This window comes from Athene cunicularia (genome assembly GCF_003259725.1).
Source record: "Athene cunicularia isolate RWA chromosome 1 unlocalized genomic scaffold, athCun1 chr1_part2, whole genome shotgun sequence".
Classification (NCBI taxonomy): Eukaryota; Metazoa; Chordata; class Aves; order Strigiformes; family Strigidae; genus Athene; species Athene cunicularia.
The window spans coordinates 10269591-10282930 of NW_020799092.1; the positions used below are offsets into that span (position 1 = coordinate 10269591).

At 39.6% G+C, this 13340-nt stretch overlaps 1 protein-coding gene across 1 annotated transcript in view; it reads left to right on the forward strand.

Moving 5' to 3' along the window:
- EPS8 (epidermal growth factor receptor pathway substrate 8) overlaps positions 1 to 13340 on the forward strand; it is a 139370-nt gene that overhangs the window by 31454 nt on the left and 94576 nt on the right. Inside the window, exon 2 of the mRNA XM_026867839.1 lies at positions 1216 to 1360. The gene's annotated coding sequence lies outside the window, so the exon portion shown is untranslated. The remainder of the gene's footprint in view (positions 1 to 1215; positions 1361 to 13340) is intronic.

Consider the following 13340-nt stretch of genomic DNA (forward strand, 5'->3'; position numbering starts at 1 on the left):
TTGTTACTACTTCTTCCTAATTCTAATTTTGTTCAAGTTGATCTGTATTTTTAAATTATTTTTAATTGAATTTATGATAAAATGGAAAACATCACTGCAGGGCTGACCCTGTAAGGGAGGGGAAATGGAAACTCTTATAGAAGTCACAGGATTGGGATAATGTCAAAATGATGTCCCAAAGAGAGTAGCTCATAAGAAAATTCAACTGTAAACAGGGCAGGTTTGGCAGAATTTGAAGGACTGGTCAGTGCCTGGGATGGTGCAGCTATGAAGCTGGAAGCCACTTATATGTACAACTAGGTTAGAACAAAGTGTTGGATGTGACTGAAAAAAAATGAAATAGAAAAGAACTAAGCTTGTCTGAATTCTTGAATAACAGATAGAAAATTGAGGGGTGGCAAAAATTTGAGGAGAAAATGGGAGAACACCATAATTGTCACCTTCCAAAAAAAAAAATATTAAAAAAATTAAAATTACAGTATTTGCTGTCTCTTTCCTCTGCCTCTTGTCTTAGTTTTCACGTTTTTCTTCCTTTCCTGCATCCTCCTTCCCCAAGCACCCCATGGGCTTCAGCCCCACTGGTTTGTGGGGAGTTTTTTGAGCTGTCCCCAGCTTCTCTCAATACAATCACATTTTTTCCTATCTCTTTCTTTGGGCCACGTGGCTGCTGGTACCTTGTGAGCTCAACCCTGGGCTGCTTGCCCCTTGGCCATGGCCAAGTTCTAGGAGCGCCGGGGCTGCAGGGGTGTGAGGTGAGGAAGAGGCTCCGCTCTCACCAATACCTCCATTCTTATGCTTGGCCAAGCTTTTACAAAGTGCGTTTATGAACATGTTGCACGCTTGTTCCCTTTGGGTTGGCAGCCTTCTCAGCTCTGCTGAGACTGTCAGGTCCATGGCTCTGTAAACTCCTCATCCCACCCTTGAGGAGGGATCCAGCCCCAAACTGTACTTGAAAGCAGGGTTTAGGGTGGAGGTTGCCTAGGTATCCTGACTATGAGGTTCTCATTAACTGTACAGAGAGTTCTTTTTGATATTACTGGTATCTAGAAAGTTCACACTTGACAGTAGGGGATGAACTTTAGTCAGAAATGTACTTTTTGTTCTCATGCAATAAGGGGAATCACATTTTAGGAAGTCAGTACTTAGGAAGTCTAACTGATTGTGTAATGCACAGTGGAATTGCAAAGCTGAACCTGTTTCTTTTCTATTTTTCAGTGACTTGTCCTGTTGGGCAACTGGCTTCTGAGTGATCCTGGAGACATGCCAGCCACTTGAGCTGAATCAAGGAGTGGCAGGGACAGCATCTACCTGGGCTGAAGTTTTAATCCTAGGCACGTGGCATTAGCATAAGTCATCACTGCTGAGTTTTATGTAAATGCATCTCCCCTCTCCCTCTCCCAGCACCTTTTTGCAAACTGTAAGTTTCTTGATGCAAAGACTCACCTGTCTTGCATGTTTTTCCAAGAGAGTAACTGACGAGTTTAGAGAATATGAGTGATCCAGGTTATCAGCTAATCTTAGAAATACTATTTGTTTCTATGTTTATGGTTTATTTTTTTCTTTCCCTCTGAATGAGTAACTTCAAATCTGTAGCAGTTGGTGTGTTGTACTAGAGGCATCAGCATGCCTTTTTTATCAGAGGAGGTTTTATACCCTCTGCCTTAGCGCTTCATAGCCTGGGAATACAATCTGTGGGGCTCTGATAACAGAAGTACTGACTGACTGCTGTCAGCATGAGGATGATTAAAAATGCATATGTCTCTGTGTGCGTGTGCTTGTTCACTCCCTTTCCAGCAGAATAGAAAATGAAACTCCCTGAAACCTTTTATGTAAGTGCATGGGTTTGGTATTTTTCCTGTTTAAATCTCTGTGTGGCTGTGTGCAGAAAAACTTCATCCGCAGCTTCCTTTAGAAGATACTCTGTAAAGAAAAGATTGTGCTTGTTTTGACCTCTGAAGTATGATTCTGTCTTCAGTTCAATACTAGACGCTCACTCTGCAAAAGATAATAGCTAGTAATTTTTTTTTTTTTTTTTTTTTTTTTTTTTTTTTTAGGTAGTTTCCAGTCAGTTTCTCCCATCTGTGATTTTCCTTGATAAAACAATGGCAATCTGCTTCTTTCAACAGCTGAAATGCTGTGATTCTTTGACAGCAAATGTGTGGAGTGCTGCCTTGCACCTTGTAACACCCTGTTTTATTTAAGGCTCTGTCATGCTGGGCTGATTGCTGTCTTCCCAGGAGTGTTGCACCAAGGAATTATTGATGAGATGCAGCCTGGTCTGCAAAGCACACGTTCACTATTAGAAACAACACATGTGCCCTTAGCTATTGCTAATCATTTAAACATCTCTGTGAAATTTGGGGAAAGTAGCCTCTCTGTATGTGGATGGAGTCCCATTAAAACGTTGGTACGATACAGCTCAGCGTCAGATACTGAATCTTCCTATGAATATCAGAGGTGAAGATTAGTGCTTTAAGCAGAACCGCTTGAAGTTATCTTCTTGAGAAGGTAGAAGGAGCTCCCTGTAAGGACAGTTGTGGGAAGATCAATACATGTCCCGGGCTCTTGTCTGACTCTTTCAGGTCTTTACTATGTTGTTAAGAGTGCTTATTGTAATAATTTGGACAAAAACCTGGAGGTCAGCGCCATACTGAGCTGTACGTGCTAACTTGATTAGCAATGGAGTTGTAAAATTACTCTGGCCTGAAAAATTATAATTCTGGTTCTGTGCTGGAGGAGGCAAAGGCAGAGCAGTACGTTATTTGAAGGTCCAGTAGTCTGTTAAACCAGGCTAAAACAAGTAGGTTTAATTAAGGGAAATTTTGGGAAAACAGATTTGGTGCTATTGTGAAGTATCCATTGTGGTTTTGCAAGTTGGAAGATACCTGTCCTTAAGTTCTCCTCATTCTCATTACTGCTGCTCTTCCCACTTCAGTTCAAGCATAACAGCTGTTGTCTTGAGAACTGCTGGATAGACCCAGTTCCTTTATCCTACCGAAGAACTCTGAACCCCAGCGCTTAAATAATAGAACAACTTTAGTGCTAACTCCAGCAGCTTTGGAGGAGAAAGGTTTTAAAATTGTTGCAATTGATTTTCTAGGTGCTTAGAAACAGAAAGCAGGGTAGTTACTGAAGTGGTGGGTTTTTTATTTAAAATTGTTATCACTTTGGTAGGTACACTTTTTTCACCAGTTAGTATTTTCAACTATTAGAAATTAGAAACTACAGATTTTCTAGAAGCCTGATAATTTCATGTAGATAAAATTACTCTCTTGCAGTGGCGGCATGTCTATGCCTTGGTCAGGACGGTCCCAAATTTAAGACTAGTTACTGTCTGTCTTACCTGCGGTCCTAGTCTGACTCACAAGCTTGAAAATGCCAGCATGGGGAAGAAGGCAAAGACCTTTGCTCCCCTGTAGTATGGGTGGAAAGCATCTGCATGTGGAGGAACTTCTTTTGAAACCCAAGATCATCAGGAAAGTACATTGAAAATTCACTGCACAAATAAAGATTGAGTCAGCCAACACCTGATTACATGATGACGTAAATCACCTTGTGCTATACATCCAATTTGAAGGGTTTGCCTATGGCTGCACTTAAACATGTGTGAGCTCAAATGCAGGTTTTTTTTCTATTTCTGAGAGTGCTGCAGTAATAGAACATAGATCTTCAAGCACAGGATATATGGAGAGTGTCCTACTCTCATGGTTAGATGACGTTTTGTACTTTGCTTTCAATGTTGCTCTATTGCTTTTTGCTACCTGCAAAAATACAGTGTGCTCTTCTGAAACTGTAGTTTGAATCTTTATCTGTAACCTGCATTTTATCATACTTTTTAAAATCCTTTTCTTTTTTTGGCATTTCTAGCTCTTCTTAATTATAGGCATCTTTTGGTGTGAGATAAGTATTTCACCAAAGTGATTGGCTAATACAACTAATGTAGAATCAGGTAAATGAACCTCCTGCCGCAGGTGTTTACATTGCTGGGATGCTGAAATGCAGTCAGAAATTGTAAAACATCATAAGCCTTCAAATGATTAATGGTCAACTATCAATTATTATTTTGAAACTTAAGAAAAATGTTAGCTTAAATAGTTGATATAAACAAACCATTCTTTGTTAGCATATGTTTTGCTTAGATCCATGGAATCACTGAAGTTAAATGGGTGTTTCTGGTGGTTTCACCACTGCAAAATTTAGCTTAATTTACTTCTTGATGAGAGTAAATGGGTCTTAACCTTTGAGACTTTGTGTTATCTGCTCCAGTCACCTGTGTTTTCCATTTAAAAAATAAAATTCCTCGGAACTATTGGGTTCTTTCAATCCTGCATTTCAGAATGTGAGGTTGAGGTTACCCTATCTTTTAAATCCAGAGATATGTAGGGCATTCTCATGTCAGGACCTGGCTGCTCAGATGGGAGATTTGCTTTTAGAAAAAATAGAGAAATCTGTGCATTTTGAGTATTGCCATTGTATGTGGTGTGGCTGCTGATGCCCACGTGTTCTGCTCTGCAGGCAAAGGATCAGTGTCATGAGTAAGAGCCGCATTGCTTGCTGAGTGTTGACAGCTTGTCATTACAGACAGTGTTTTTTCCTCCTGGCTTGTAGTTGCAAAGGTTTTGAAATGATCATAATCTCTTTTCTCAGGTGACTTGAGGAAGCATTGGGGTTTGTTCTTTCCATATTCAGGGAGTGAAGAGACACTCTTGTTTTTTGTTTGTGCTGAGTTTACAATTATTTTACTGTCTTGGTTGGATTTTCTTAACATATCCAAAATCGTTAAGCTACCACAGAGTGAAAGAGGGGGTGAAGAAAAGGAGTAGTGAGGGAAGAGGAAGGAAGAAGTGGTAGTTAAACAGGCTGGGGTTTTCTTGATTTTAGGTCGGGTGTTTGTTTTAGTGCAGTTATTCCTGGTACATAGGGAAAGGTGGGGTTTGTGTAATACAGTATAGCATTTGCTCAGCCATGTGGCAGGAATGAATTGAACATCAATGAGTTCTTCTCTGTCCTTTTAACTGGGGCTATAGAATTTTTTTGTTTAATGCTGAAGTATGGCCATCCTCTGCTCTGGGCATGCATGCTGGGCTGCTGGAAATTAAATTAGTAAATGAGATCCAATGACATAAAAACAAACCCAAGCAAACAAGCCCTCTGTAGGTGCACACAGAGAGCACCCTTCATCCTCTGTCATCAGAGGAACAGGGCTGTTTGAATTGGCTTCCACCTTTGTTTTGAGAGGTTGCTGTGGTGATGAATAATCTTTGTGGAGGGTGTGTGAGCAAGAGTGCGCATGTGCCTTGGGCTTGCATATAAAACAGTGCTGCTGAGCTCATGGCTTTTCACCCCCACATCAGAGCATATCCTGGCAATGTTCGGCTGCTCCCCAAAATGAGAAAATGAGTTAACAAAACTGTTATCTTAGAGCTGGTTATTGAGGTGGTATTAATCTACTGATCACTTCCTCACATTGCTTTCATACCAGGTAGCTGGAGACTGTGTGATGGCAAAGCAGTAGCTTTTCTCCATTGCATGGAAGGGGAGTTGCAGGGTAGCTGATACGCCTTATTTGCGCAAGCTTATGACACCTGAGCTTTGTCTTGTTACCTGGGCTTAACGAAGGATAGTAGGTAGAGAAACAGACTGACAAAGGTAGTCTGTAGAAGAAAGAGGAAAATGCTAGTATCCGTCAGAGCTTTCTTTTTTTTTTCCTTACCATTGCAAAGATTTCATTTTCTGTACTGAGGAAAAAACCTGGGGACCTGTCTGTGGGTTAGTATTGTTTCTTTTTACTTTACATTTATCAATAACTATTACAACAAATTATTATTAAATTTGCTGTAGCTTGAAATAGATGAGTGTTTTTCATATTAAGATACAAAAATCTGATGTAACAACTGCATATTGATACAAAAATGTGTGAAAATTAGAATATGTGTATGAATATTCCATGTGAGGCTTACGTGCTTTCCTCGTGAAGTAGTACTGGTACAAGTATAGTTTGATGGTACAGTTGTCTGAAGAAGTTACAGCACTTCTAGGTAAAGAATTGCCTTCAAGAAAGTATTGGGAACTTGATTTGTTTCTGCCCTGCTATAGAAAACCCTAGCAGGGGTTGACAAGAATGAATTGCCACCTGAGGCAGCTCAAGGAGAATTTTCTTCCCTGCATATTACCCTTGTCCCCAATGTTTGTGAAGCTGCCCCATATGTAACTTGTAGGAAGTACTCTGGGAAAAACAGTCACTCGGAGATAATCCAGTGGCCCTGACAAATAGAGTGAAGTTTTAAAATGTCGACTTTAGCTTCATAATTCCTGGGGGGGTATGGGGGTGTGTGTGTGTGAATTACTCAGTTCTGTGTCAGCTCCCCATCTCTGCAGAGACCATTGTAATTGGTGGTTTCATTTGTAAGGCTATGTACTTTAAACGTTGTCTTGTTCTTGACTGCAGCCATACTGAAAGATCAAAGAGGAAGATGAAAACGTTTTAAAAGCAGTAAGGCTGCTTGCAGTATTTAATGTGAAGGTGATAAGGCAGAGTGCATGGCCCCCCTTGTACGATTGGTGGGATTTCTTGCAGAGTCTGAGCAGTTGGGGAAATAACCTTCACTCCCTCCATCAGTATTTTGAAGGTTGTCATCTTGAAGTTTTTCCCAGCACAATTTAAACATTCTTTCAGCTCCTTTCAGTGGCTCACTTAGTTAAAATCACTTTCAGTAAGGAGTGTTTAATTATGTCTTCTAATACCTCATTCAGGCTTCCCTCCTGGGTTTTTGAGAATCTGTAGAATGCTGCTAATAGAGTGGAGCCAGCATCTGCAAGAATAAATTAATAGCAGTACCATAGCTGTGCTTTTTACATCTGACACTTTTTCTCCAAAGTTAACACCGCACCTCCCATACTTCTTCAAATTCATTTGTTCTGTTTCTGTTCAGTCTTTTGAAATATTTTGTGATGAATGAGTTCACTTTACAAGCCAGTGATCAGCAGCAGCTGTTCGTAGTCATGCTTTAAATTTAATCCATCTGTCAGTGGGCTCTTTAAAGTGTGTTTCACGTTGTCAGGAGACCTGATGACACCAGAACAGTGTCTGGGTGCTGTTTGCCAAAAAAAAAAGAAAAAAATCAAAATGAAGTGTGCTTGGATGGGCTCTGGGATACCCTTGCAGTTTCATCTGTAGAGCTGTAATTTAGCCTGCTGAGAGGAAAGCAAAGTGGCTACAAGCAATACTTTTGCACTGACATGCACATAGGCATTCAGATACAGTCTGAAATTAGGAGGTGACCTGCAGTAGGCTTTGTAGAAACCATATGCAGTGCTTACTGCTTGTTTTTTAATCTGACCCTTTGATGAATCTCATCACTAACTCTTTTACACAACTCTTACTTTTTTTTTTTTTTATGGTAGCATTGGAACAAATTAATGTTTTTCAGAGGATGAGCTGAAGAGGAAAAGACGTGGCTTATTCAAATCAGCAAAAGATGACAACACTGCTTTTTTTTTCCTCAGTTCACATGCATAATTTCTTATTTTCATTTGTAACTAGAGGAGGATGAAATGTGTCTGCTGAGGCTGTTATGCAAACGTCATTTAAGACAACATTTGAGAACATCAGATGGTCATTTGCTGACTGTGTTAATTGTTCTCATAATTTTATCTGAAAGCTTCATTCTGTAATGTGCTCCATAAATTACATGCTGGATGTGGAAAGCATCTGATTCGTGGCCTGCAGTCCATAGGTCTTATCCACAGGTAACTTCTCAAGTTTTCATTTTCCCCAGTTTGTTCCTCACCAAGACTTTTGTGGGAGGACTGGGCTTGTGCTGGAATGTGTGTATAGCTCTATGGAAAAGCATTTCTTACCGGCAGAATCTTATTCACTAGCGTACTGCATGCTTACCTAAGTATGTAATTTTCATTATGTCATTTCACTTTAGGAAAGAAAACCTTCCTTGGAGAAACAGAACAATGGTACAGCCTCCTTTGCCACTGCAAAACTCTTTATTTTTGTAGTAGGAGGGCAATATTTTATTTCTAGGCTCCATCATGGTCTCCAACCGCAGAGACTACCCTTTGTGATCAGACAAATGTTGTCTTGGCAGCCTGAGACAGCAGAAGACCTCACACCGTTGGTGAAATCCGCCTGTGTTTCTCCACTCACTTTTGCTGTTGCAATCTGCAAGTATCACTGCTCAACAGTGCAGCTTCATTGCTGTTGCATTCCTAGTGCAGTGCCAAACCAGAAGTTTAAATTCAGTGCTGGCAGAAGCACAGAGAAGGGAAAAAAAACCCCAACAAAACAGAACACCCAGACTGGCTTTGTGAATTTGTATGTCAGTTGAAGCTAGTACAGTGTCTCTTTGAAATGAAGTGTCCGTTGTCATATAGTAAAAGAAAAACCTCTTAGTTTAATATATAGAAAGCAGCTCTGTGTATACCAGAGCCTCTTTTTGCTGTGTACCTGATAAATACAGATGATTTTTAAAATTTTTAATGGAGACTCATCAATGTTTTCCACATGGAGATGGTGAGAATTGCACATCCAGTGAAGAGATTAATGTTGGCTTGCGTTAAGAAAATATGGCTGACAAGAAATCAATACACACTCTCTTTTTGCCTAGAGTGCATTGGTTTTCCTGCACATGTTTAATCAAGGAACTTAGGGGAATGCCATTGCTTAAGAGCTGACAGTATCTTTTTGTCTTCCTTTAAAACACTTAATAGAGTTAAAATACAGTTGTTATTAAGACCTGGCATTCATTTGAATGCCCACTTGGGACTTTGGATTATAAACATGCAGTACCTGTAAATTAGCTGTAGACACAAAGTATTTGGTCCTTCACCGTTTAACCTAACAAGCAGTAAAAGCTGCGTACCAGTGAGCACGTGAAATACCTTGTTCTGCAAACCCATACGCAAATGTGTCCCTCCTTGCTGGGAGTGCTCGGACCTCTGAAAACTACTGGTTTCAGGTTTTCAAATTTAACAAGTTGGGCCTGAACAGAGGGATTTCGGCAGGAGAGGAAAAAGAAAAACTCCTCTTTCCCTTCCTGCATACAGAAATGGAGGCAAACATGGAAAGCACACTGAAAGGGACAGGCTTCCCACCTCAGGAGGAGCCGTGTGGTGCGACATCTCCGTGAAGAAGCTCGGGGGGTGTCTGTGCGTGGCATCAACCCTCTCGGTTCCCACATCCTTCTCCAAGATCAGTGTGAACAGACAGGGTGTATGCCAAGCCCACTGCTGCATGGGTTTTTGAAGAGGCAACACCAATATCTAAGAGGATTATGATTTAAATTCTCAATACCTTGTCTAGATTCTACTGAACATTAAGGATGAAATGATTAATTTTTAAAACTAGGTTCTTTTCCTTTGGGTTTTACAACTGTTTTGAAAAATCAGGTTTTTGTCACAATGGTGTGCTTTAAGTAGAAGAGCTGATTGATGTTTGGGTACTTATGTATCTTTAGTTTCTCACTTGAAACTAAATGAATAATGTATTTTGTTAATATCTGTGACTGAATACCGGTTTAATCTTTATATCACAGAGATAAATTCATAGCACGAACAGTATGATGAGTGCTGTGTAAAATTTTAAATTTTTTCTGATTTGTATTTTCATGAGTAGTTGTAACAGTCTAGTATCCGGTTTAATTTTTATAAGGCGTGCACAGATACCTTGTGCCTGGAAATGCGGAACTGGGAACATGGTAAGGAGGAGGCAGCGCTGACGGGAGAGTTTTGTAATCTCTGTTATTCACTGCAGTTCTTGATGAAGGTTTGAAACTGTAATGATTGAGCCAATAAGGATGTGATAGCAAAACATTCTGAAATTGCTAGCAGCCCAGTTGTCATGTAGTATATCTTAGTAGGTAATCCCATGCTGGCATTACTGCAGTTCCTCAGTTTATATTGTAGCTATTATAGTAGAAGCTGAAATATTCATTGCTATCATTTGGAGATGGAAATTTCTTCCATTTTATTTACTTATTTAGAAATGATATATATCTGTTCATGTATAGAAAATGTAAAACAATGAAAATGTTTACTGTAATATATTGTTGTGAACACCTTTACCTACAAGACTTCTTAATGCAGCCTAGTTATAAACAGGAGAGTTTACTTTTTCTGAAATTCCTTTCAGTGAATGAGGTGGAATACAGCCTGCTGTAAGCCATGTAGAATTTCTTACTGTTTTCTACTGCATCTCGGAAGATTGGGGTAGAGGGAAAGGTAAAAAGCTGCTCTGTGCTATTTATTCATAGACAGTATTCCCTAAAAGAACTATGTAGAAGTAGACTATATAACCAAATGGATCAGTCATGCAGTAGCAATGAGTTAAAGGCTACATTTGATTCCAAATGTAAGTTTCAGAAATTTACTTAATTACCAAATTTATTTAACTGGAGCCAATTTACTTTCATCTCCTTCACAGCCAAACATTACTGTGATAAAGTTGTGCTGTGTGAAATTTCACTGGGCCATGTGAAGTTTACTATTTTAGTGGCATGCCTCCTTTGGGTGTGCAGAAAAGCCACTGCAGATTGCCACTTCACTGAAATTCTCAACAGCCACCTAAATACCTAGCTGTAGCTGTTCGTGCTTGTGATGATGTGTATGTGTTTTTTAAAGAGACTATGTCTATGTCCTCTATACCTACCATCTGTTTTCTTGTATTTGTGGGCAGTACGTCTTGAGTAACTAGGTGGCTGCCTTAGGAATTATCTGTTGGTTTGTTTTAAGGAGAGGAATGCATGCTTGTCATAGTCAGTGTTGTGCCGCTTGCTGTGGGTTTCCTCTTTGCAGTTGCTCACTCAAATGCATGTAATAGTCGATAAGAGAGGGCATGGGTGGCTGAATCCTACTCTGCAGTTTCAAGGAATAGCCACTTTCCTGCTGGCATAATTTACATTTCACTCCTCAGTTGCTCTACAGTGTAGATCAAGGCAAAAGTGCCGTGCTGGCTTTTGTGGCACAGGCTGCTCTGTTTGAAGCTGGGTGTGTGGTAAGGCATTGTACTTACTATCAAGCTCCTAATATCCATCTGCTTTTATATCTGCCAGTGTCCTTTCTGCAGCTTAATCAAGAGCCCTTGCTAACCTACCATAGCTCTGACAAAGGTCAGTCCACACAGGCCTTGTGTAACATACAGGGCTGCAATCTCTGTTGTCTTCTGTTGCTAAATAGGATTTCAGGCAAAGAGAAAACTGCTGTGGTACTTTCTTGGTAGACTTAATTGCTGATAAATAGGGATCTGATTCAGCTGACAGCTTACACAGTATTGATATGTTCCTATCAGAATGGGTTGAGTAGGGTTATGTGGTCCCCAGGGAGCTTCAGGAACCTGTGAACTTAGGCACCTGCCTGTTTAGAGGAAGGTGCAACTAGTTGCAGCCAGTAATTCCTATGATAGAGGTTAAGTGCAGAAAAATATGCTCTCTATAGCAAATAAGGAAATGCAAATTCCTTCTATGAAAAAGAAGAGTAAAGTTCAGCAGCCTGGCAAGATGTTGATACACCTGTGCAGTTTTATAGCACAGTTGAAGGTTTCAGATTTTAAAGAGGAATGGCATTATTCTTCAGTTTTCATGCTGATTCTGCTGTGGGATGAGGAAGGAACTTTGTCTAAAATTCTTAGTGAATGTCACAAAGATCACCTGCTTTATGTTGTGGTCAACCATGGGGCATTGGCTTCTAACAGATGTGAAATATTAAAGGAAATGGATCAAATGTATAAGTCATTATGGTTCTATATTGCAAAGATAGGCTCACTTTTTCTTACTACTTGTCCCATTGCTTTTCTCACTTAAATAAAGGTGTTGATCTTTCCTTCTTGTGTAAATTATTTTTTCTTATTGTTCTTACAAATCTTTTCTCTATGGAAGAGGAGGTCCAAAGAAATTCAGACTAGAACTCTATTTTTACTTGTTGTCTTACAAACACAATAAAGTGGGGAAAAAAGGCTTCTTACCATGAGACCATTCAGAAAAGCAGTGTCTCATTTTAAACTAGTTCATTGCTTAATGGATTATTAAAAAAAAAAAAGAAAAAATCTTCCTCTGTGCTGTCACTGAATGTGGTTAGTGTGATACTGCTCATCGTCATTCACAAGGATGTATTTTGTTCTCCCATCACTTAAACATTTTCAGTTAAACATGCTTTTAAAATTCATTATCTATATGGAAAATACAGTCAGTCAAGCAGCTGTAAGCTACAGTCCCCTTTCCCTACTCCCTTCCTCCCTGCTAGTTCCACCTTTCTGTATTTCTCAGTGTTCCATCTGCATGTGTGTGAGGGATCACTTTCTCTGCTCTCTCTTCACTGGGCTTATTTCCATTCTTTGCTGGCAAAGAAACCCCCATTATTGAACCAGAAAAATTTCTCAGGTGCTGTTTATAACTTATTTTAGAGATTAGGTTTGCTTCCCATAGGTGATTGTAAATGGGAGGACTTGCTGAAATCTGTTGCTATTCTGATGCTCCAGCTTTGGTTTGAACAGCTGCTGACTGCTCTGGGCTTTTCCTCAGAATTACACAGGTGAGCTCACTTCCCAGGTACTTTTAACCAGTCCTTTAGTCTTCTGACTTAGTACCTGAGACCTAGGTGGCCTGGCTAAACAAAGCATTGGGGGTGTGTGTGTCCAGTCTGACTTTCTGTTGCTTCAAGGATATATGCTTGTTGCTTGTTCTGAATTGTTCCATGGTCAGGCGTTACGTTGAGAGCATGGAAGTGTGCCATCAATAGAAGATGTGAGATAAACTTTGTAGTGTACGTAGGAAGCTGTAAGAATGGTATTGAATTATATACTACTCCTAATGCTTACAAAAATCTCTGTAGAAAACCCCTTTGACAACTTTGATAGGGATTGAATGGATGCAGTTGAAATGCTATGAGTTTCTGGCATAATATGTTAGTGATTTTATGTGCTCGATTTTCATTTTTAAGTGTTCCAAAATATATGCACTGAGATTTTTCAGAGTAGGCTGGAAAACTTAATCCTGCAAGTAGTATTAATTCAGTAGGAATTCTCGCTGCTTTCTGTTCTGCTTTGTAAACTTTAGATTTTTTTTTTCTTTATTCTTTGAAGTTGTATGCTTAAAATATGGCAGAAAGTAAGCAAGTGTACCTCTTGAGTCCTTATTTTTTGTGGTATCACAACAGAATAAAATTGATCTTGGTCCTAAGGACTCTGAAAAGATTTGTAATAATTGTCTAGATGTTTTCCTTGTAAAGCTGCCTTTTTTTTTTTTACACTGATATGCAGCAATTTAGTGTTTTGTTGATACTAAATTCATGATTCCTTTGGTTGAACTACTGTGAGTAGCCATACTTTTATCCTTTCC